At 40.7% G+C, this 25,527-nt stretch overlaps 1 protein-coding gene across 1 annotated transcript in view; it reads left to right on the plus strand.

Moving 5' to 3' along the window:
- CLSTN2 (calsyntenin 2) overlaps nt 1–25,527 on the plus strand; it is a 193,287-nt gene that overhangs the window by 51,637 nt on the left and 116,123 nt on the right. The window lies entirely within an intron of this gene.

A 25,527-nucleotide genomic window follows, 5' to 3' on the forward strand; every position in this document is an offset into this window, starting at 1 on the left:
GACCTGTTACTTGTACCTGCCTATGTTCAAAGCAGACAGGCTGGTAAATTCCCTTTCCCACCAAATTGCAGTGCAGCTGGATCCAAACATGCTTCACTTGTGGTCGCAGAATCAACTCCTAAATAATAGCTTGTCAAAAGAGGTTAATTTTCAGATCTGATACTCATGACTAGACTGTAAAGCATCAATTTAAATGTCCAAACATGTAAAACAGTTTGCCCTAGAAATTAAAATTAGCATGTAGGCTGACAGAATATGTGCTGACATCTAATTACGGTGCATAATAGGGTTTTGTTCTACTGTACCAACACCTCTCTTGTTTTAATTTTTTCTAATCTTATTAATCTGGACATGTAGGCTTTTTTCTCTTTTGGGCTCTCATTTGCTAAGATTCTAATTCTGATTCAAAATCCTGTTATGGTTGATTAGCAATTTTTGCTGAAAACAGTTTTCCTAGTAGATTAAGTAAGAATGTTATTCAGATTCTGTCTTGTCTGCATTCAAACATCAAAGCCTGAGAGGAATCTTGAAACCAAGTCTCTGCCATATCCTGTACCGTGCCTCTTTAGCTGCTTTACTCTCTGCTATAATAAGCTTTCAATAGTAAGAGCTTTCTGGTGTCACCTTTCGGTTCTGTTCTTTTCTGAATTTCTGATTGATGGCATTCATAGGAGTATTGACTGCATTTAGCAAGACATCTGCTGTGCTGCTGGGGGTATGGCACAGTGTGCTGTGCAGTCTCATTGTCACCCGGGGAGTGTCTGAGCCCCGGTGGCAGAGGTGTGGTGTCCAGGAGAGCCTGAGCTCCCAGGGGGTGCCTGCTGCACATCATCCCCTGGCAGCTTCTGGGGAGAGGGAAGGATTGCTGAGAACTCCACGCTATCCTAAAGGTCTGTACCAATGTGTTTATTTGCTTTTTACCCTGCTTGGCTAACAGAAACATTGTTGGGCACATGTGGGAACCCAGAACATCCCTCTGGCTGTCCAGGATGGCCAAGACCCCTGCCAGGAGGGGCAGGCCTGGCATGGAGCCCAAAACACCTGTGGGTTTGATTATGACCCGTGGAGCAAATTACCAACCTTAGATGAAGATCAGCAAGCCACAACAGTTTAGGTAGAATAATAGTGAAGTTATCATGGGGTAGAAAAGCAGATTTTAGGGTTTTTAGAATGGGGGTTCAGGAGGCAAGATGGAGAGAACTGGGCGTGTCCAGCCTTTCTCCTTCTTCTTCTTGGCCTCCATCTTCTGCTGTGATGTTGGCACTTTGGGATTGGTTTAGAGTAGAAGCTCACTGTCTAACATAGGTGATGGGTATTGGAAAGTAATTGTAAACATTGTACACATTGTAGTTTTTAGTATAAAGACATAACCCCACCCCAGGGGCAGGCAGAGTGCCTGGAACTGTCCTGCTGGATGGACCTTGGCAGGACAGGAGAAAATTTTTTATAGATAAGAAACAATAAACAACCTTGAGACCAAGAAATGAAGAGCCCTGACTCCTTCTTCAAGTGCTGGGCTGGGAAAAGAGACTTAGGAATTCTTCTTGGGGTCACTCTGATAAGCCAGAGATCCTGACAGGCACATGCAAATAACCACACTCATCATGGTTCTGAGCACAGAGCAGGGGCCCATCGGCCTCTTGGGAGATGAACACCAGGGCTGCTGCTGAAATCCCTAAGGATGGATGTATTTTCTTGGAAGCTTCCAGGGAAGTCGAGTTTAATGTCCAGTGGGATAAATAGCTCGATTTATCACTTGGTGTGCATGGCTTGAACACTGAAGGAGCTTGAACAGAGGGGCAAGCAACACCACACAGGTTGGGAATAAAATCTCAGGAAAACATCATAGACAGGAGGGTATCTGATAGCTCATTTTATAGATTACACAACAACAACCAAACAAAATACCAAACACAAAAGAAAGAAAGGCCAATTCAGATATGAAAAATTAAATTGGCCATTTGAAAGTGACTCCAAGGAAGTTAAGTGCAGTGTAGTGTTGGCCAGCTGGGGCAGATTTGGTTTGGCTTTGGCTTGGAAATGGACACAGGTTTCAGGTGCAGTTTGCTCTGTGTTCAAAGATGAGTAAAGAGGGTGTTTCCAAATGCAGTTCAGGAGGTGTAATATCTGTGATTACCGATAGAAATGCAGTTGTACCCAACTGATTCAAACATGAATGTTTATAGAGAAGCCTACCTTTATGAATGACAATATTTACTTATAAAGTTCACAGACATTGCAATTTAATCAGTGTGTTTATTGTGGTCTACAACAGCAAATTGAATTTCTATGTTTTCTGTTGACTTCAAGTAAAAGTGGGCTGACTTGTCATTGTGTTGGCTGAAATACTTGCAGTAAATACATTCCATACTGCTATCCAGTGCCTGGGGCAAAATAAATTAGAAAACACTAAAGAAAAATACCCAGCCAGCATTTCAAAGACTATTAAGTTACTGTAGAAGTAACTTCTCTTTCTTCTACATATTATCTGTGAAAAAGAATACATTACTATAGGACCATATTTCATTATGTGTCTCCTAAAGCTTCTGAACTTGCATAGTCCTAAATGTGTGTATTAGAGATGTTCCCATTGTGTTGGATATTTCTAGACTTCATTAAATACCAGCCACTCTGTAGCTGAGAAAGGTAATTCAAGGTGCTAAATGTTTCTGAGGAACTGCACCAAATTACAGTCAGTAAAACTGATGCTGGTTATTTGATAGTTGGAGCAAATCCTCTGCAGCCCCCATCCTCCACATGAGGGTTTATGGCTTTCATTTTTTGTTGGGAAATAATCCAGTGAACTCACAAGCAACACCAGCTAGAAAAACCCACATGTTCTTCAGAATGATACTAGGATGTATCAATACAGCTTCCCTGTGCTGGGTCCTTAAAAATTGCATTCATTGAACCACAAGTTTTACTTTTAACATTGGTCGTTCCGTTGTTTATTTCTAGTTTTGTTCAGTTTCTCCTAGGAAAATGTTATTAACTGCTCCTCCTTTTTTTTTTCCATTCTGTTGTTTCCCAGGGTTGTGTCTTAAATACAGATAAACTGACAATATTTACAGTGTCTGATGAGGCTTGCAAAGCTGAAGTTTATCATCTTTTATTAAGACTTCTGTTTGTCTGTAAAACTGGAAAGAAAAGAGGAAAAATAGAAAATCTTCCCAGAATCCCACTTGGGGTCTCAGAATTTGGTTTCCTTTACACTATTTTTAACTGCTAACATTTACACTTTTAACTCACTTGAAAACATTTTTCTGATGTATTTCTAGACCACAGCTTTGATACAGAAAAAAGATCGGTCTTCTGTAGAAAGATTGTTATTAGGTTTACTTGGTTTTCTTATGTGTTTTTGCTAGAAAAAAATAAAAAGAAAAGATAGGGAGACTAAGGGTGGTCCAGATTTTTTTAGTTGATACAGAGTTTTCTCATAATCCTTTGAAAAATGAATGTATAAACCTGATAACTGAAAAGGAATATACATATCCATATATTCTAGTATATATCCATATATTCTCTTCCTTTCTTGATTTAATAGGATTATATATTTCCCTGTGTTTTATATAACAATGCAATTTTTCCTTTAATCTTTTGCTCTTACAAAAGGAGGTGCAGCACAGATGTGACCTGGAAGTATATAAAAGAGGATGTAGAATAAATGAATAGAATAAACGAATGTTGCCTTCTCCTTTTTGAGGTGCCTGTAAAGCAGACTCAGTGCAAGGAAATGTTTGCTTTGCAAAGTTCTGCTTTAATTATCCTTAATCTTCACTGAGTGGCCTTTGCCAATTCAGAACTGTCCCCTGACAGAGCTGATGACTCTATTTTTATTATCTATTTATTATTTTCTTTGTTTTGGTAATTTATATTCTCATGGCATTTTAGCAGATTTTGCCAAATACCTAATGTTCATTAACATTTGGTTGTTTACCAGATGTTAATGAAATGAACAGAAACCATTATTTTTTTTAATCATCCTGTTCTGCCTACCTCTAGAAATAATTTAGAGCAGGCAGTCTAAGGCTGTTGTTATTCAGTTCTTAGACATAATTTGAGAATGGATTATGTGTATATCCTGTATTTTGAATTTTTAGGCATGGGAAAAACAACCAAAAAATCATTAGAATATTTTCTCAGTTCCTGTGAAAGCAGGTGTGTTCTGCACTATGGATAGGAGGGAAAAAAATAGCCTGTAGCTCTCTTATCAATCAGATTGAGGCTGATATGGTTGTTGTAGAAGCAAGTCAATGTAGATTACAGAATTCCACAGAGTTTTCCAGACTATGGGATGCGTTCAAAGTCTAATCCACATGTATCTAATTGTCCAGTAGCTCTAGATTATTTTACGCAGGTTCATTCTGTGATGGCAATTTTCTACTTTAAATGCAATAGTTCCATCAGTCTTGAGTTGTCCTTCCTGCTCCCCAGAGGACAGAGCTGTGACACAGGGACAGGGCAGGGATGAGCCCAGGCTGGGGGCAGGCAGGAGGATCAGGATCCGGAACCTTCCTGGCTGGGGAGGGCTCAGGTGACATCTGCAGTGTCCAAGGCAAGCACCCTGCTCAAGAAGGGGGTTTTGATCACTTTCTTCCCTTGCTGTATTTTGTAAAAATATCGAAATAGTTGTTGGGATGGGAAATTGAACACTTCTCTTCTTCTATCCCAAGCAAATGCCTTCTCTAGTGGACTGTAAAGTGTATTTATCTTTCTTTCCCCCCAGAATCAGCCAAATAAAATGAACTTTAGCAGAAGAATTTATAAGAAAAAAAGAATTACACTGAGTCTAGTGTTGAGAGATTTCACTTGGAGTGCAGAGACAGAGTTCAAAGCTTTTCATCTGAGTCAGAGGTGAAATATGAGATTGAGTTATTTATGCCCACAATTAATATGATGCTTTTTACTCATTCCCCTATCTCTGTGGGGTTTTGTTGTTGTTGTTGTTGTTGGTTTGGGTTTTTTTGGATTTTGGGTTTTTTTGGGTTTTTTTGGTTTTTGGTTTGGTTTTTTGGGTTTTTTTGGGTTTTTTTTGGTTTTGTTTTTCATTTTGTTCTGTTTTGTTTTCCCCAAAGCATCTTTTTGGTCACCATTTCATCCCTCTGCAAGGTAAAGAAAAGTTTACAATGTCCAAGACTCCTTCCTCCTCTAGCCCCCTCTGACAGGTTAGTTGTTATTTTAATAGGCAGCACACATACAGCAGAGAATTTTAGACAAATGCAGATTTTCCAGAGGAAAAGCTAAAAGATAGGAAGTAGTATTGCAGCCATCAGTTTGCTAGAGTTTATTTAATTGCATATGCTTAAAAATGGTTCTTTTTGGATTGAGCTGTGAGTAATATATGATGATTATTTGTGTCTCCATGGGATCTTTTAATTCTTGACAACCTCAGCAGCTGGGAAGGTGGAAACTGGAGTACAGTTAATATTCCTTGTCATTCCATCTATTTGAAAATAGAGAGCTATGAGCAAAAAATATCCTGTGTGTATGATGTCATTGTTCAGGTCTCAAGATAGTGTGAGAATATGCCTTTATTTATAAAACACAGCAGAGTTCACAGAATCTTTATTCAGATTTTTCAGCCTGATTTGAAGAATTAAATGAAAGAAGATAAGAAAGGAAATCAATATTTTTAAAAGTAGTTGTTTCCTAGAAACATGTTTTCATTTCTGGATGGACTTTAATAGACTATTTCATAGAACTGCTGTTCCTGATGGATATAAGCACCTTCCTCCTCTCCTGTGCTATCAGAGCTGTGATAGTCATTTAGAAGAGCATTCTAGAACAGTATTTCCAGGTTTTACTCTTGCAGTCAGCTTTGAATTGAGTAAAAAGATGCCCCCATTTTTTGGAAATGAATGCTTAGCCTAGCCAACTTTTTAACCAGATATGATCACAAGTGTCCCAGAAAATTAATAATTCCAGTATTATAGGGAATTAGTATATTGTGGAAAATCCTTGTGCTGCATAATGGTTTGTATATTAAGCTATCTGCATTTTGAAAAATAATTCCTGTAGCATAACATTCCTCTTTCTAGAATGTGCCAGGAAATTTATTGGAGAATTTTGGTTATTTAATGCTCTTAGGGCACATTTTTATCTATTAAGCTTCTCAGACACAGTTGACTAATTGATACTAAATCTTGCTAAAAGCCAAAATTTATCCTCATTTCCTGCTAATTTCAAGGTAGTTTAAAAGAGGCAGCGAAGTGGCTAAAGATAACAAACACCTTTTTCCATCTAGTATTCTGTGAAAATTACATGATAAAACCAAGGTTTTCATTGTTCTGGGGACTCTTCATACGGTGCACTTGAGATACATATTTTTTTTATTTTAAACTTCAAACAAAATTAATTAACTTTACTGAAAGGCTTGGATGAAAAAAATCCTCATTTTGATACGAGCAAAGTTACACGGACATATTGTAAAAATGCTAACATCAGAATGCTCATTGGATTAAAGAAAATTGATCAAATGTAGTGTGAATCCCATCTTTTGGCAGCTGTTATATTTGATTGGCTCAATGACCTTGAAGAACTTTTATTGCTTAAGTACTCTTTTGCTGCCCCTCTCATTCTTTCTGTTATTCTTCCACATTGCTGGGGGGAGAGAAACCCTACAAAACTTGAAGTGTTATTATCATGGTGCAGCAAAGACAGTTTCATGGCAGCAGGGAAATGAATGCTATTCTTATTCATGAATGCTGTTTAAATCATTTTACTCAGTAATCATTAGAACTCACAGTTACATCATTCAATTTTGGAAAAATGGGGTAGGGCTCACTGGTAAATGCAATAATGTGCCATCCATAAAAAGGGATAAAGGCTTGTGCAGGGAGCTTGTGGGGAGGTTGTACAGTTCCCCCTGGATCTCACCTGGCAGGATTTTACAATGCTTTTACAATTACATTTTAAAATGCAGGATTTTAGGTGTGGCATTCAGGATGATGTGCCTGTGCTGCTTGGGGATTTTACAATGCTACAGAGGGGTTTAGGTGTGGCATCCAGGATGATGTGCCTGTGCTGCTTGGGGATTTTACAATGCTACAGAGGGGTTTAGGTGTGGCATCCAGGATGCTGTGTCTGTGCTCCCTGGAGATTTTACAATGCTACAGAGGGGTTTAGGTGTGGCATTCAGGATGATGTGTCTGTGCTCCTTGGGGATTTTACAGTGCTACAGAGGGGTTTAGGTGTGGCATTCAGGATGCTGTGTGTGTGCTCCTTGGGGATTTTACAATGCTACAGAGGGGTTTAGGTGTGGCATCCAGGATGCTGTGTGTGTGCTGCTTGGGGATTTTACAATGCTACAGAGGGGTTTAGGTGTGGCATTCAGGATGATGTGCCTGTGCTGCTTGGGGATTTTACAATGCTACAGAGGGGTTTTAGGTGTGGCATTCAGGATGATGTGCCTGTGCTGCTTGGCACGGCTTAGGGCTCACAGGAGTTACTGCTGGGAGAGAAGGGTTTGCTTTGAGCAGGGGATTCACTGGGAGCGCTGCTCCAGCAGGGGTATTCCATATTCCCCTGGAAGCTGGACACAGTTACTGGGAAACTTTGCAGCACAAGGATGAACATCCAGTGACACAGACAGGTGTAGGACTTTGCCACCTTTTGAACTTTAGCAGCAGAGGACTGACTGCTAAGAAACTTCATGCTCCCAACACTTTGCTCTGATATTCTATCCAATAATGCAGAGTTCTGGGGACAAAAGGAAGTCTCCCTTTCTCTGAACATCAGCTGTGTTGTCACCTTTTCTTCCTGGCCCAGGAGTGTTCAGATGCAAAAGTACCCTCTAGTGCAACCTGATCATTAGCAGTAATGGAAACCAAGCACTTAAGACGGCCCAGGACTTGGGTATTCAGAAGGTACTGCTCAGCTGCCACTGCACCACCACAAAACCATTTTAATTAATGAGGATAATACAAGAAACTCAAATGAAGAGGCCCAGCTAAGTGGAATACAGAGGAGCCTTAAATCAATAGCAGTCAGGTTGCATTATGAAGGAGTTGTGAGGTGCTGTTGTTCAAGGTCTGTCAAAGTTTCCTTAGCCAACTTCTGTTTTCAAGGATTTAAAACTACGTGTAATATCAACTTTAAAACTTGCAGCTTGAATATGGAGGTTTAACTTACCATATCTGGGAAAATACAAGGATACTCAGGGAAGCAAGCGTTTTTTGAGATTTCATTTTATTTCGAGCCTGCCTCCATTGTCTCTAGCCTTGATTTTGGAGGAAATGTAAGTCAACCAAGACCTACAACTGAGAAAACATACCTCATAGTCTAAGAAAGAACTGATTTTCAGAATCAGTTTTTGCAACTGATGTGCCTTATACAACTCTGTAAGAATTTGACTTTGCCTTAGTGGGAATATATAATATTTAATTAAGGGGCAAATAATTTTAAATACTTTATTACCAGCTTTTAAATCTCAAATTAAAAGACCCCACAGGGATAAGGTCATGTACTCAGATATTTCCAGATAATTTGAAATATTGAACAATGAATCAGATCATTTATTTATAAAGATGGAGAAAATAAAAAAGAAACCCACCTGTTTTCAGTGGGGGTGTTTTGCTTTTGTTTGTTTGTTTCTTTTAAAGAAAAAACACATGATTCTTTGTTGATTCCATTAAGCATAAGCTTGAATTTCAGTTCAACTACTTATGCTTAGATTTGCATTCCAACTCCAATTAATATTGGCCTTAGTATAAAACACACACTAGCACAAGATTTTCAGTGGGGCCTGTGTCACATAAGAAGTGTGTGCTCATTAAGGTGGCCTGAAGGGGGCAATGTCTGGAACTGCTTCTCTGATGAAATCCATAATGCTCTTTCAAGACTGATGTAACAGTGTCAGGATCACCTGAACAGCTGGAGTTCCTGGAGTTATGTGCTCTGAGTCACCAGCTTTGCCTTTACAGTAAGGGCGAGCTAAAAGAAGTTAACAAGCACTAATATTAAAGTATGTTTAAAGAATAGATTCCTCCATACTCTGTTTTACCACAGTGAACCATGCTTTACCTGTTGGCTCCTATTTATCAAGGTATTTATTTTAATAACACTAAATAAAAGATGACAGAGGCTTATTTGTTTTGTAAACAGTGGTGGAGCTTCAGAAACCTGTCTCTAGTGTGAAGGAGTCCTGAGAGCAGTGCTGCTTATGTTATGTTCATGTGCACTTCATGAATAGCAGTCTGGCTTCAGACAGGTCCCACAGTGCACAGGATGGGAGGGCAGATCTGTTCTGTGGGGAGAAGAGTCTCAGATTAAACATAAAGTGGCTTTTGTGATTTGCTTGAGCAAACTAGGTGACTCAAGCTAGTCACCCAGCTGATTCACAGAGGAAATTAAAAGTTTGTTCATGTTTGCCCAGCTGAGAGGAAGGTGATTGGAACAGAACATCTCTCCTGTGCTTTCTTTGAGAACCCTTTTCCACTTCCTGGAAACCAGTGTCTTACATTTCCCCTTGGAAAGGCACGTTGGAACACACTGACATAGTAATGTTCATAAAGCAACATAAAGGTCTGACCTTAGTAAAATAAACATCTCTAATCATTTATGGGTTTTGGAGGGTTTTTTGATCCTTATACTAAAAAATGAGGAGATAAAAAGATGCATTTATGTTTTGTGGACTTAATAGGAACTTTGTGACTTACTGGGCCAGGGAACAGCTCCCTAAATCCGCATCATGTCTGTCCACCCCCAGTCTTGTGTCAGCCTGGAAGCTGAAGCTGAAGGTCATGTGTACGTGTTTCCACAGCCTCCCACTGGCCAGCAGACCTGGCAAAAATCATTCAGAGGCTTTTTGCAAGATTGCTGCTTCAGGGTATAGAGGAATTGTACTAATCTGTCAAAACATTTGGGCTTATATAATTGCCTCTTTTTTTTTTCTCTTTCTGAACTTGTCCCAGCAGAGAGCATGTGCTTCAGTCCCCTCTTGATTTTTCTTTTTATAGAAAAAATGTCAGCAGGACACCATTTGCAATTCCCCTTGGTGGCAAAGACAACTTCTGGGCATCAAAGTCATTTTCTTACACATGGATTAACATGACATTGTGTTTCTGATGCATTTGCAATATATTTTAATGTGTTGTGCCTCTTTGTGTTGAGATGGTTGTCTCTTCACATTTGTGTGTGTAACTGTGACCTCAGTGACAGCTCCTGGGTCCCCTGCTGTGGTAAATACTGGATCACAGAATGGACACAGCTTCCAATTGCCTGCATTCTGGATATTACCCTTGAAATTTCTAACAACTTTCAGATAAACAATGAATTAATTATTACACTGATCCAGTTCTCTGCTCTCAAGTATAACATATCCATTTGAATACTCCTCTGAACTTGAAAGGCAGCCAGCAGCTCTGTTTTCTGTCTCAGCTCATTAGTGACCTTGCTTGTTAACAGCTGCAGTTTAATTCCCCCAGAACTCATTTAGGGTGCCACCTGCTGTTAGTGCCCCTGTCGTTACTGGAGTTTGAAGAGTGTTTCAGATGTGGCATTTAAGATTTAACACCATGATATATAAATATATATATATATAATATATATAAATATATAGAATACATTTCCCTAAGGCAAAGTATTGGAAGTCTGCCCTTGCTACACTGACAACAACTGGGAAAATGCTGATTTGGTTTATTAGAGGAAAATCTAATGTTTCAAACTCCAAGAGGGTACTGTGCACACTGCAGAGCCTTTAGTGTTTGAGATCTGTCAGAACAGGAGAGGATTACATCCTTTGTACCTCTACAAATTGATGAGACCTGGATAACCTAGATAAGATGTTCACCTTTTAATTTGGCTGAAAGGAATGATTTAGTTTGCATTTCTGGCTCTTTTAAATCTGTCTCTCCTTTTTGATATAAAACTGAAGAATAAAGCAAACATATTTTTAATGGACCACATCCATAAGCTGCTTACAGAGATAAGCAAACTGCAGGGAATGCCTACAAGATGATATTACATGAGGAATAATCCAAGTATACCTCATTCTTCCATGCTGAGGGATGCACTGCTGATGCAACTGCATGTTAATTTGGTTAAGTGTGGTAAATTCCACCTTTGTACTAAGGTGCCTAACAAAAATTCGGCCTGACCTTTATTAATGGCAAATGTTTTCTTTTACAGACTTCCTAAATAAGTAGGCCTTGCTGTGAAAATGAAGTACTGTGTAAGCAGAAGAAGTAGAGCAAAAAGATAGAGACCCTTATGGAAGCTGTTAAACAACTTTTCATCCTGCATCAATGAGTGCTCTCATAGATGAGTACTCTCTTTTCATTGTAGTAATCACTTACTGAACAAAACTCCTTTTTCCACAGGATCACTTCTTTCTGCATTTCTCTCAATTTTGGTCTGTTTGCCACTAGTAATTTGTGATGCACAGGTTTGGGAAGAAATGGTACTCATCAGTTAGATTTTCTCCAAGTTCAAAACTGAAATGTACAAAGCAGCTCCTTAGAATTACAAAGAAAATATACCTTATTTTTTACTACCATAAATGACAGGTTTTAACAGGTACTTTAGGAATACACAATATTTTCTCTAGTCAAGCTTGGTTATTCTGTTGTCTTCAACTGTGGGAAGTTGCCTTTTAGATAAAGAAATAAAATAATAAACTGAGACGCAGCAAATTAGCTTTTGGAAGCCAAAACTCGATGTATTATAACAGTAGTAGCAGAAAAAGATAAAAGCAGTTTTTACCAAGAGGGTTTTGTGTACAAGTAGTGGAGCCTCTGTTTGTGAGTCTTTATAATCAGTACTGCTTGGTGACTCCATGTATTCAGAACAACAAAATCACACAAAAAGAACCCCCAACACCAAACCAAACCATTTATTACAGCATTGTGATAGTTTATCCCTGTCAAGTCTCAGAATGTGACTGAATAAATGGATTTCAGATGGCTCATGAAGCCTGCAGCATCCCAGGACAGTGGCTAATTAGCTGGTGTGGGAGAACCCAGACTGGCCAAACAAAAACACTTGTGGTTCATTCCTTATAATAACTTTGTTATGTTTTGCCAGCCTGGCTTAACACCACGGCACTGGTGAATTGCAGCTCAGCTCGGGAAAGGTGTTTCTGTTTGTTTTGTCCTCAAGCAGAGAAATCCCCAGTCCCTACTTGAATCGCTCCAGAATTTGATGGCATTTCAGATGGCTGTGAGAAGGGGATGATGAAAGGCTGGCAGAAGTATGTGGAGCATTCAGCTGTACAACTCTCAGTGACAGGATGCATAAACAGACAGAAAGTGGTTTGGGAGAATACAATTCCCCAGAGGGTTCTGTTTGGAACATACAGCCTTATTACATCTCACTTAGAGTTTACTTCTTTTCTGTCCAAATACATGTGCAAAATATCTGAAGCTCAGCTTCTGTTTTTCCTTCCTGTTCTTAGCATGTGCTGTATAACAGAGAGAGGGGCAGCAGGGCGTGTTCCCTGAGAGAAGTGGAGACACATTCCATTGCTCTGGGCTCACTCAGGCATTAAAGTCACTTCTGCTGTCATCCACTGTCCCAGGAAGCCCAGACACATTAGGCATGGATGCAGGGTGGGAAGTCCAGAAAGCAGAATTGGGAGTATTGTTGTCATGGTACTTCTATTCTTTAATTTCTAGCATGAATCATTCAAGTTAGGAATTGCACAAAATGGCAGGGGGATAAAAGGTCGATAGGGGCCGTGTCTATTCTTGGGTTGCATTAGTATCTTCAGTTAAATGGCCCTGGTCAGTAGGAAATAAAGGGCAGACAAATGCTGGGCACTTGTAAACACTGAGGGCTTCAAGGCAGTTGCCTTTCTTTGTGATAGCAAGTGATGTCTGCTAAACTCTGCTGCTGAGGCTGTCTCTGCCTGGAGAAGAGGGGAAATTCTCCTCCAGACTCCCCTTTCCCTTTCAGTAACTATTAGAATTCTGGTGGGGCTGGAGCAAACTCATTAATTTGGGTGTTCAGATGCCAGTTTGAGAGAGATACATCTTTGAACCTCTTCATTCTCTGTGTTCCATGCAGCTGATGTCTTTGCTCTGGAAAATCCCTTTGTCAGCCTTGTAGAGCATCTTCTGAGGAATGTTCTGTCATTCCTGCAGCTCATTAAATGCTTCACTCTGCAGTAACCCCAGCCTGGTCCTGATACCAAAATTTGACCAAACTGTGTTTGTAATCCAGATACATTCCTTGAACTACTGATAAACAGAACCCTTAGTGTAGAAAACTTGCATACAAAATCTGGTCTTCTGTCTCTGTAGCTAAGGCACCCATCAATCAGGATTTTCCTGCATGAATTAGGGGAGATAAGGAAACCTGAAATATATAATAAAGAATTTACACTTTGTACAGAAAAAAGCAAAATAAATACATTCATAGCACAGTGAGCTACCATACACCTGCTTGATACAGAACATTATGTCTAGTCTGGAGATGAAATATGATTGAATCTCCCTAGTTTGTGGAAAATATCTGGCCTTATTTAAGAACTTCTCTCAACTGTTGCTGCTTCTAACTGCACTATTGGACTCTCTAATGGCCAGTCACCGTCTCTCTGCAAGGGAGAATTCTGATGGTGTTAGCTCCAGATATAGCCTGGGAATATTCTATCCTCTGAATTCCTATGCCTGAAGGAACAGAAGTATTATCTTGCCATTTTCAAACCTGTTCTGCATTTCTTGTTATTTGTTTTTCACATGGACACATATTGCAAACTTGCTGTTGTAAACAGTAATTCACAAACTGCTTTGTTTGCTTTTAAGTGGGTTTGTCTGACCTCTACTGTGCCTGAAGGCTTGGAGGGCTTGGGATTCTTCTAAAGTAATTTTTAAAAAACAAAGTGCTTCAGTCTCTATTGAATTAACACAGATTGGCTAAGACAGTTAAACTATTTATTTTCTTTTTAATTGAAAAGCTCTCATTTTGTTCAAGAGTTTACAAAATAGGTTCTGTTGTATTTTGGTGTGATTTACAGTAAGTTTATTCAGGCTGTAAAATATACCTTTCTATTCCCTCTATTGCTGATGCTTTTTCTTCCCCTTAATGCAAGATAAAAATTCTATTACTTTTCTCCGTGTCTATAAAACTCATTATCTGTGTAACCTTGGTGCTTTTTTGCTATTTCACTCACAGCTCTTCCCCTTCTTCTGTTGTAGATTGTTTTCAGTCAAGGAAATGTCCTTTCTAAAATGGCCCTGGATTAAACCAGGCTTCAGCCATGCTAAAATATAAAGGAAAATATGGATTTTATTCCCAGGAGCTTTTCAGCAGACCTATACTTCTACATTGCATGATGTTAAAGACTGAAGGAACATCTCCTTTGGAATTAAAGGTCATCTCTTATTTGCACACTGCTGCCAGAATTTCCAAATGGTCAGAAGATCACAAGGAAGCCCTAGATGAGTGTGACTCTGTAGATTCTTTAAGTAATCTTGGTGTCAAAGAAACAAGATACATTTTGAGTCTCTAAATTCTCTGTTACCAACCTGCTTTTCTTTTCCCCTGAAATGCTGCCACCTTCTGTTTTGTGGTTTTGGGAGAGGGCATGTGAATAAATCAGACAAAATCTCTCACTATCTCAGGACATAACTGAAAAGCAAAAATCTAAATGAACACCTGCCCAAATATAGCCTATTTTTTTTCATTTTAATTCCATTCATCCAGCATGACATGATACAAATGGAAAACCCTTTAGCACGTGGAAATTTCAAATGTTGAGGTTGTCTTTTCTTTCTGCAGTATATAATGAAATTAAGGGGTTGCATTTTGAGCGTCTGTTTCCAAAGCATACATCTGTAGTCTGAATGAAAAGAAAAAATATTACAAAAGTTACTGAAAGAGAAAATAGTGCTTTGTCTTTGGTGTCAGGGATGAATGAGGAACATCCAAAGTTCTGCCTTTGAGGGAATACAAGTGGATGCTGTGAGGACCTTTTTGATGCTGTTGGGGTTGGGGTTTTTTTGTGTTCTTTCCTTGTTACTTGTGGAATGCTTTCCCACTGAGTTGGTAAGAAGCACTGGTGGCTGGGTGCTTGAGACAGCAGGGAGGGGAAACTCCTCTGGTTTTTGGGAGTTTTCTTTCGGGGGGACAGAGATCCCGTGACAATAGAGGCAGGTAATGGACAGGGCTGGGGAGGGCGGCCAGGCTGTCGCTCACTGCGGGGACAATTCAGCGGCACCGCTGGAGCTCAGCCCTGAGGGACCGAGCACCGTCTGCTCCAGGGCCCGGGAATGCGGAACCCCGAGTGCTCTCTGGGAACCCTGAACCCTGAGTGCCCCAGGAATCCTGAACCCTGAGTGCCCTCTGGGAACCCCAAACCCCGAGTGCCCCGGGAATGCGGAACCCCGAGTGCCCTGGGAATGCTGAACCCCGAGTGTTCTCTGGGAACCCTGAACCCCGAGTGCCCCGGGAATGCTGAACCCCGAGTGCCCTCTGGGAATCCTGAACCTCGCGTGCCCGGGAACCCCGAACCCTGAGTGCTCTCTGGGAATGCGGAACCTCGAGTGCCCCGGGAATGCGGAACCCCGAGTGCCCCAGGAACCCCGAACCCCGAGTGTTCTCTGGGAACCCTGAACCCCGAGTGCCCCGGGAATGCGGAGCCCCGAGTGCCCTCTGGGAATCCTGAACCCCGAGTGCCCTCTGGGAACCCCAAACCCCGAGTGCCCTCTGGGAACCCTGAACCCCGAGTGCCCTCTGGGAATGCCGAACCTCGAGTGCCCTATGGGAATCCCAAACCTGGATTGCCCTGGGAATCCTGAACCCCAAGTGCCCGGGAACCCCGAACCCCAAGTGCTCTCTGGGAATCCCAAACCTCGAGTGCCCCGGGAATCCCAAACATGGAGTGCTCTCTGGGAACCCCGAAACTCGAATGTCCCAGGAATGCCGAACCTCAAGTGCCCCGGGAATGCCAAACCTCGAGTGCTCTCTGGGAATCCCGAACCCTGAGTGCCCGGGAACCCCAAACATCGAGTACCCCAGGAATGCTGAACCCCAAGTGCTCGCTGGGAATCCCGAACCCCGAGTGCCTGGGAATCCCAAACCTGGATTGCCTTAATTTCAAAATTATAATTATTTGGAGGGAAGGGATTTACATTCTGCGTTCCAAGGGAGGCTCCTGCATTCCCTAGCAGACACCTGTTTTGTAAACCGAGACACGATGATAACATAGTTTCATATTTATTTAGTCATTCATTCATTCATTCATTCATTCATTCATTCATTCATTCATTCATTCATTCATTCATTCATTCATTCATTCATTTTCTTGCTACAAACTCTACCCTGGGCGTTTTTTCTTTCCTAGTTTGAGGTTTGTTCCAACCTCCTCCTACTCTGCACCTTAAAGCCTTTGCAGCCCAGTTTCACACAGTCTGAGCTTGCTTCTTTCATGTTTTTACTTCCTTCTTCATCACCTCTGCCTGGAGAAATAATTCTCTGCCTCATGTCAAAGCTCCATTGTCTGTATTGCAGACTATGGTATTATATTGTATTTTATCTGTCTTTCTCATGCACAAAAAAAATTCTTTCTTGCTTTAACACCATTCAGCTTTACCTGTCAGGGATATGGATCAAGTGCTACTCAGATTAAATTTAGCACTCTCAGGAATGAGTTGTCCTCTCAAATCTGCTGCCAGCAAAACATCTTGCGCTGCAATCCTACCATCCTGTAATTCAAGCATTGTTTTATTAGACATTAACACTTTTCGAGCAAGTAAGGCTGATTCATCAAGAGTTATCTCGAGCAAATGCTGCAGAAGACAAGCCTGTAGTAAATAATCATACAGAAGAAAACTGTTCTCCAGTCAACAAGATTAAAGTTACAAATAACTCTTACTGAGACTCCATAACTAAGGATCTCTCTTCCTCTCCTCTGTTCCAGCACATTCTTACAGGAACATGGCAATTTGGATCCTGCTTCAGCACATAAATAAATATCTGAAATACATCTCTGCTTGCTATTGCCTGCAGTCAATCACTGTATTCTGCATGTTCACCCATTATTTAATTTGATTACCTTTTTAATAGCCTCTCTATGCAGAAAGAGGAAATTACACTATCAAAGGAAAAACAAAAGCCTACTTGAACATAAGTAATTATCTAATAAAAAAAAAAAAAGCATATCAAGCTGAAACAAAAGCAGTCCTAGACACTTCTGTTTGGGAGATGCAGGAGAAAATAAACCAGGTTTTGTGAAGACTTCCTATGCTTACACTTCATGTAGCACTAGAGAACCATCCACAATCAATGACAGCAGCAACAACTGAGGAGGGAGCAAGCCAGTTTACCATTGAGTAAATAAAGCAAACAAATCCCTGATTTACTGAAAAACAAAGGGAACTATAAATTGTGTATCTAAAACACTGATCTGAGGCAGGATGCAATCTCTTGCTTCCAGGACTCCTATCAGCAGCACAGAGTTCAAAGTCAAGTCTCTTCTCCATAGTATGGTTTAATATGGTCCCATTCCAGTTCCTCATCCAGCTCATAATGGCATGCAGGAAAGCTGCTGTGAGCTTTGTGAGCCCTGTGCAACATTAAAAGGAGGAGCTAGAACCTTCTCCCATCAAATGGCTAAGAGTTACAGATTGCATTTTCCAGGTCTAAGAGCTGAGGTAGTTGGACAAACACCGTTTTAAATGCTTGGGTCTATCTTCCATAAATGCCCAGTGTCAAACAAAGCTTTTTGTATGCCTTTACTAACTATGGAAAAATCTGTCAGCTGTCTTTGTTAACAGACTTACAAATTTTTTTTATCTTGAGCAGAATCAAAAGATTATCAAAAGTATATCCAGAAAGTGATGAGCATAAAATTGTTCTGAATGGAAATGCTTTCTTTATGAATCCATAGAATGTTCAGAGTCTGGAGTGCAGAGGTTGAGAGACAGCAGTGTCTTGCTTTGACACACTCGAACAGACCCTACGTGAAACCAGAGTGGGAAGATAACATTGTCACACAGCAGGACACAGGATGTTCCAGGACAGAGTGAATGAAAGGGGGGAAAAGGCATGTACTGACAGCTGACCTCAGATGCCATAATCTCAATAGGGCAATGAGTAAATGCTATGTTAGCAGACCAGTGGAGAGTCTGAAGGAATCAAACAAAATGAATCCAGCTGTGATGCCAACAGGCTGTGGTTATTTTCTGAACAACCCAACAATCATTAAGGTGCTCTTCAGGACTCAGAGGTAAAAAGGGATGGTTTTTTTCTGACAGCAGCAGCAGAGAAGCTAATAGATGAACTGTTTATAAACACAGCTTCTTTCATATCCACCGTGGCCTTAGATAGTGTTTCACTGCTTTAGACATGATTTCCCCTGGTGCAGCATTTTCCTGGAAGTGCAGCAGACTGTGCCCAGCTGGCAGGGGGCCATGATCTTGCTCAGGGATGGGGCAGGACCAGCCTGGGCACAGGTTACTCCAGAGGAGACACTCCACACTCTCAGCTCTGCTGTTTCTCCACGCTCGCTCCATTCCAAGAGCCTTTCCCTGACACCCTAAAGTGGATGGTTGTGCTGGGCAGAGGCCTCCTGGCAGGGACATAAAGAGGGGCCATGAAGCTAAACCAGAGAGGAAACAGTGGCAGCAGGAGAGGAGCAGTGCTCAGCTCATGCTTTGGGACTATGTGGGGTGTTCAGTCACCTACCTGTACTCTACAGAGCCCAAACACACTTTTACACTAAATGACATTATCACTTATGTGGGGGACACAGCACTTGTGGCCCTTGGTTAAAAACAGCATGAAAATACTCTAGATTAGTACTTCAAAAGACAAAACTCCACAGACAGACATTGTACAAGACAAATTATGTGGACAAAAACCTATCAAAAGCTATTAGAATAAACACACAAGCATTCTTTTGGTATTCCAAGAGTTTTAAAGACCCAAAAACTCTGGGAAAGAGGTCTCCTGCACACAGTGGCAGCACAACATTTATTTCTAAACCTGAGGATGAGAGCTGCATTCAGGGTTACTCAGAAGGTGACAAATTAGGATTAGAACGATAATACATGTAATTCTTCCCACTGGAGTAGCAGTAACAGCTATATTTAAGGCCAGAAAGACTGAAATGGATACAATAGCTGGAAAGTGCTTTTGTTGTGAGTACTGACTGCTGGGGAGACAAACTTAAGGCTTAGTACCTATAATGCTGCAAAATTTATCCTGAAAGGGTATAGGGTCCTCCATAAAAGTAACATTTTCAGACTCTGATCAAAGTGTTTTACACAAGTTTTAGCTCATATGTGAAAGTAATCCCATAGGTGTCATTTATTTGAAAAGAAAATTAAAATAGTACTAGATTTAGTTCCTTTATAAATATTATTTTCTTAACATTTAAATGAAACAGAATCTTATCCTATATCTCTACACAAAGGAACAGTGACACAATTTCCAGAGAGGTGATTTCCAGCTGTTTCTCATGTGCTATTTAAAGTCAAACTACTAATCCCCTGGGTACAACTGATAAACTTAGTAAAAAAAGCTAAGGCTTGAAATCTTGGATATGGTGCAATGCTAGAACTAGGTCTGAAAAAAAGGCAGCTTTTCCATTTAAATCAAAAATAACAAAATCAAAGATATTTAAAGGAAATGTATCAGATATGTAAATTCCCTGAAATTAGCAGAAAACTCAAATGAGCAGGAAATCAGTAGGCTGATTAGGACACTTGCTTAGTGAATTAAGTTGTGTTTTCTTATTTACTTTTTCTAATTAAGGCTAAAATAGTAACTTGCATTCTGTGAATTTCTAGTTGTATAATTACTGGGAAATAATAATTGAATCTTTGAAAAAATTGTAGAACAAAGAATCTGTGAGAAGAATTGTACCAATTCTTTAGATATACAGAATGAAAATCCCTTTCTATTAGAATTATCCTGCAATTACTTCTGAATCTTTCTTCTTCCTAAATGTCTAAGAAACACAGAGGGAAGTACTCCAAAAGAATATCTTACCAAAACTATGTGCTATGTCCAAGATGATGAAAAAGCTTACTGAGTGTTGCTACATTTATGTTCCACTTCAGTTCATCAGTAATTCAAATGCTTCCATCAGTGTCAAAGGACCAATTAAGCCAGCTTCAGACAGTGTAATTGACCCCCTCTCACACTCCTGTGGAAGAAAAGGACACATCCAAACATCTGAGCAGGAGCTGAGAAGCAGAGTCCCCATCGAGTGTGATGCCTTTGTGCTGAGGGACACGCAGTTAATGGTTCCAGGAGGGCAATAATTACTCTGTGTTAACTTTGAAGAGAACCTGATGGTAAATCTATACATGGATGGCAGAAGCTGAGTCCCGCACACTCAGCGGGTGCAGTCGATAGCATCCAGCTCCTGGCTGATGGCTGCTTGTTGGAGCATGAGGCCACTCTGCCCGTGAGTGAATAAATTCATAAACAGGCAGCCTCTCCAAGCTGAACATGGTGGAACTTCTGCTTTGGGTGGGGAGGTTTGTGCAGGGACCCAGCTGCTACCATGTATTTCAGAGAACAGCAATTACAGGTGAAAAATCACCTCAGGCACCCCCAAATACGTCCAAATTGCACATAATGTCCCCAGAGCTGCTTGTGACCAAGGCTGAGAGATGAATGGCAGCAAAGGCTGCTGAACATGATGTGCACAGCACAGGACAAAGAGAAAATTATCTTCAGCAAAATTAGGGTTGCACCCAAGCTTAGCAGTTATCAGTATAATTCTGCATATAAATATACCAATTCTTCCACTGCATGCTGCTATAGCAATCAATAAAACCACTCTGGAAGTACTTTTTCATTCTTACTAGATGTTTATATGGACAAAACCTGGACTCTACTATTCCATTGCTACTGCCTTCATATTGTTTTTAAACATCCTCACTACAACTAGTGAGAAAAGAATGGATTTTTACAGACCAATTCACAAAGACCCTGAAACTCCTCAATTATTTAAACTATCAGAGAAGTGATCTTAAACTATCAGAGAAGTGATCAACACCCCTCCCATAGCAAGTCCCACCACCACAACTAACCCCATCCCAAAACCATAACCAACAACACCCCAGCTACCCCAAGCTTCCGGATAAGGATCCGCCGCTAACGACACTGAATAAACAAACACCACCAACATCCCCCCTAAGTAAACCATAACAGGCACCAAAGAGACAAAAGAAAACCCCAAACTTACCAATCAACCACACCCTGCAACTGCTGCTACAACTAACCCTAACACCCCATAATAAGGAGAAGGATTAGATGCAACCACCATAGTGAAACATTTATTTTATAAAGTCTACGTATGTGCACTCACTAAAAAGTGTCTGACAACCAAAAAAATAAATTGATAAAACAAGCAAGATAAAAGTGAAAAAAAAACCCCCTGATTTTTATAATATTACAGTTTAGATTGAAATCCTCAATGTAAGGAAATTGATGGAAAAGATTGACATTGCTGCTTCAGATCTGCTGATCTGAAAGTTCTCTTTTTTTTTTTTTTTTTTTTTTTAAGATATTATGGGAATGCAGGCAGCTGAGATGAGCAGTGGTTTAGCCTCAGTAGCACATACAGGAGGCACCAACCTGAGACCATGGGAAGTGGGACACTGAAAGGGAGGTACCTGCTCAGGTCATGGTGAGAAGAGTGTGCTCATGGGAGTCAGTATGCTAATGGCATGCTAATGGGATGCTAATGGCACTATTCTAGACTAGGTCATGTTTCTGGCTCTTGTTCTCAGTTAGTTTGGATCCTGTCACGTTCAAGGTCATGTTCCGAGCTCGCGTTGGTGACTGGACCCTCACCCTCAGAATACCCCTGTATCTTGTTATGCTCCCCACGCCCCCCTGTCTTTGGATCTTGCCCCTCAGATGATGAGGTTTCTGCCTTTGTTATTTTGCTATTAAAGTTCTTTATTTTTGGGCAAGTTCATCACACCCATTCCTCTATCTGATGCCGTGCTCGCCCCACCCAAGCCGGACCAGGGATCGCAGTGAGCCAGACTACAACAGGATATTTTTACCTATTGGTGCAGACAAGACAAACCTCACATATTAGGTTCTTTTTCCATTCTGATGCTTCAGGTCCCAGTTGGAGTTAGGAAACCTGTGAGGTATTGATGTGTGGCAATTTCTACCCTCTGCCAAAAGTGACCAAGGACGTGGAGCTCTTGGATAGCATGGAATTCAGAAATGTGGCCTGAAAGGCAAATCTGAGCAAACTCTGATTGTTTTAACTTGTCTCATGGGAGCACAGCATTTCTCACAGAATCCCATTGACAAAATCTCCATAACAACATGAAACACAACATGCCACGCTGCTGGGAATGCTCTCCCAGCTTCCTGCATGAACAGGCTGTAAAACTCCTTGGATCCTTGCAACCAAACTCCCCCTTCATCTTTTCCATGTGCATACCTGAAGGTGAGAAAGATGCCTGGCTACTTAGGACTGGGAATTCATTTTATGACTTTTTTCCCTACAGCTATTTCTTTACAAGATTCTGCTCTTAATGAAAAGCCACCTCAGAGACACCTTACACACTGTGAATGCTCTAAAGAAGGTGAATGGAAACGGATCAGGTGTGCAGAGAGCTGGGCAGCTCAGGGCTCCCATCCCAGGAAATCTGGCTTTACCCTCTTGGGCAGCTCTGGAAGCATCCAGTGAGGGAACTGCACAGAATTCCTGCAGGAGAAGAGTCAGGCATGTTTCAGTGCGTAGGCTATCCCAGATCCAAAATTTCTCTGGCAGCTCTTCACTTTGTCTGCAAGAATCAATTTCAAAAGTCAAATATTTGAGCTTTGTACAGGCAGTAATGATATTGTAGGCAAAACGAATTTACACAACCTGCTTTATCATCATGGTTTTCACTCCTATGTATTTTCAAAAAAACAGAACATAAAAATGCTACACATCTAAGTTAGGCAGATTTTTAAGTAGTCTGGTGAAAATTGAGGCCAAGATGCCATCTGATAGCAATTTGTACATCTGATAGCAATTTATTTATTCTCCCTAATTCCCTGATTGTAATGCATGGAATTTATTCTGCTTTCTACCATGAACTGACCAGGGAAAGACTGACCAGAAGAGCAATTATAGTCATTTGTTATAATTAGTGAATTGAGGCAAGAAAACGAAGTCTAGAGGTTTGGTTCAGGCTAAAAGACAATACTTCCTTCTCTTGCCTAAAGGGAGAGGCATAATTGTCAGGAAAAGACAAAAATAAAGAGACAACAAGCCATCCTGTTGAAAAGCACTGACAATAAAGCAAGTGAGAGTCCCACGGGGAGCTGTGCACCAAGAGAGAAGGGAAGATGCATGGCCATGTGCCTTGCTTTGCCCCCAGGGCATGAGGAGAACATTCTTCATCTGCTCTTTGCCTGCCTAAGACCAATGTCCCTTATAAGCTTCCAAATGAAGATGAATTAGAGAGGTCCTGAGTCTGTGAGTTTGTGTTCCAACAGTTTCAGCTCTCTTCTTTCCTGTTCCAGTCAAAGCCACCAGTTCTGTCCCTTCACCAACTCCTGTGACATTCCTACAGATTTTTGTCTGTTTGCAGAGATTTCTTAGAGTTGTGTGTTTATACACCCCACCCATGGGCCAAAAGCAGCAATCTCCCACTTGACTTAAATCTAGTCCCAGTGGTATAAACCAGAAAATCCTCCCATGGAGCTGCATCAATGAACTCCCCTGGGAGCAATCCTGATGTGTTTCTACAGATCAGACTGGACAAGAGTTCACCTGCCCTGGAAAGGAGGCACAGGTAATAAGGGCACAGCTGGATCCACCACCTGGCAGGGCTTCTAATCCAGAAGCAGACCAGCACTCTGGAATTAATTACTTCTGCTTCTGAAGCTGAGTCTTTCTTCTCCAAAGCAAAAACAATGCTCTGGAAGTGACTGAAGGACATTTATCACGTTATTTATGAGCATGAGAGAAAGCTGCCTTGTTGCTACTGCCTCTTCTTTTGCCAGAGTCATTTTTGGGAGTGCTCTAGGCCTTTGCAACAACCTGGCTCAGAAGTAAATATATAAATATGGAGGGGCTCTCCCTGTGTGTGAGAAGCTGCATGTTTTTGAAGAATACTGATATTTCAATATAATAAATTGCTGCTTCACGTTTACAGAGTGTTTGGTACCATGTAAGTGCTGACTGTGCATTACAGAAGTGTCTAAGCTTGCAGACTTACAGCCTAGCAAGCATATTCATGTTTGAGAGTAGGCAGAAAGGAGACACCTCTTTGGTGGCTGAAAACATGAAAGCTCCCCTCCATTTCCAAGCTTTCTAGAGAGGAAAAGAGCAAGCCCATGTGTACACACCCATGGCATAAAAAGTGTTCCTTGCTGGCTCTGTGCCTTGTAGGGTAGAACATTAAAAATGCATCACCATCACTGTTTTACTGGAGATAGCACACAATAAAAGGTCAGAGAGAATAAAGCTGGGAGTTCCCAGCAGCCAGCTGATTTTTCCTGCACTCTAAAATCTTTGCATACTGTCAAATACTATGTGAAGTGACACCTTAAGAACAAGGTGACGGAATTTTTGAAATGTTCATAACACCACAGTAGAAACCTGTGTAATCTTTTTATAGTAGTTTTCATGGTGTATGTTAATAATTTAGCAGAATGAGTTCCCTGCCTAACAGAAATAATTAAATAAAGAGATAACAAAGAAAAAAGGAGCACAGCAGTATCTTCAAAATATACTTCTGTAAAATGTTTTCTAAGCATATTTTTTATAGAAATAAATAAAAGCAGGCCCTGTGTTTTTCATATGGCATGTTTGAAAAAAAAACACATAACCTATATTTTAGCCTCTCTGCAGAGATCCAGGAGAGACAATTGCCAGATAGCTACAGACAATATCTTGTTCCATACAGAGTTGTTCACCACTGCTGAACAGAGTGCTTTGAAATCTCTCATTAGCAGGGGGCCTCTGTTGTTTCTCAGTCTAATATCTCACTTGTTTTACACAAGCTTTTTCAGTGTCATTCCAAATGGCTTCTAACTCCCCAAAGCACAATCTCCAATACCCCTCCTTCTGGAAAATGAATGCTCTCCTACCTCAGAGAGCAGTGACAAGGAGACAAGAACGTGCTTTCATCGGGACTTTTGATAACTCCATTCTGTAGTGTCTGCCTTCATTTTCTTTCATTATGGCATTCATCAGAGCTCTGGGAAACTACTCAGAATGATTCTTTGAGGCTTTTCCCCCCACAAAAGTGGTTGCTATTTTATGCAATTTTACCTCTCCTCAGATCCACTTTTCCATAAGATTTGACAAAATTGCTTTCTTATTTTTTGTGACAAAACCAGCAAAATCAGATTGTTTCTCTTGGTTTGGAATGAATAGATGTTGGTCTAATTCTACTGGAAAGAAACCATTCTACTAGTAACATAACAATTTAAATGTATAAAACCTCATAGAATTTCTTAATAACACGGAGATCCTTTGTCCTCATGTACACCCTTTAAAACAGTAAATATTTTTTGCATCTTTAGGAAAATATTTTTGTGTTTTAAGAGATGTTGAGTCACTCTTTTTTCTTAGTTTCAGAATATCTAGTTCCACATATTTTGTGTAAGATA

This window comes from Molothrus aeneus, chromosome 10, assembly GCF_037042795.1.
Source record: "Molothrus aeneus isolate 106 chromosome 10, BPBGC_Maene_1.0, whole genome shotgun sequence".
Classification (NCBI taxonomy): domain Eukaryota; kingdom Metazoa; phylum Chordata; class Aves; order Passeriformes; family Icteridae; genus Molothrus; species Molothrus aeneus.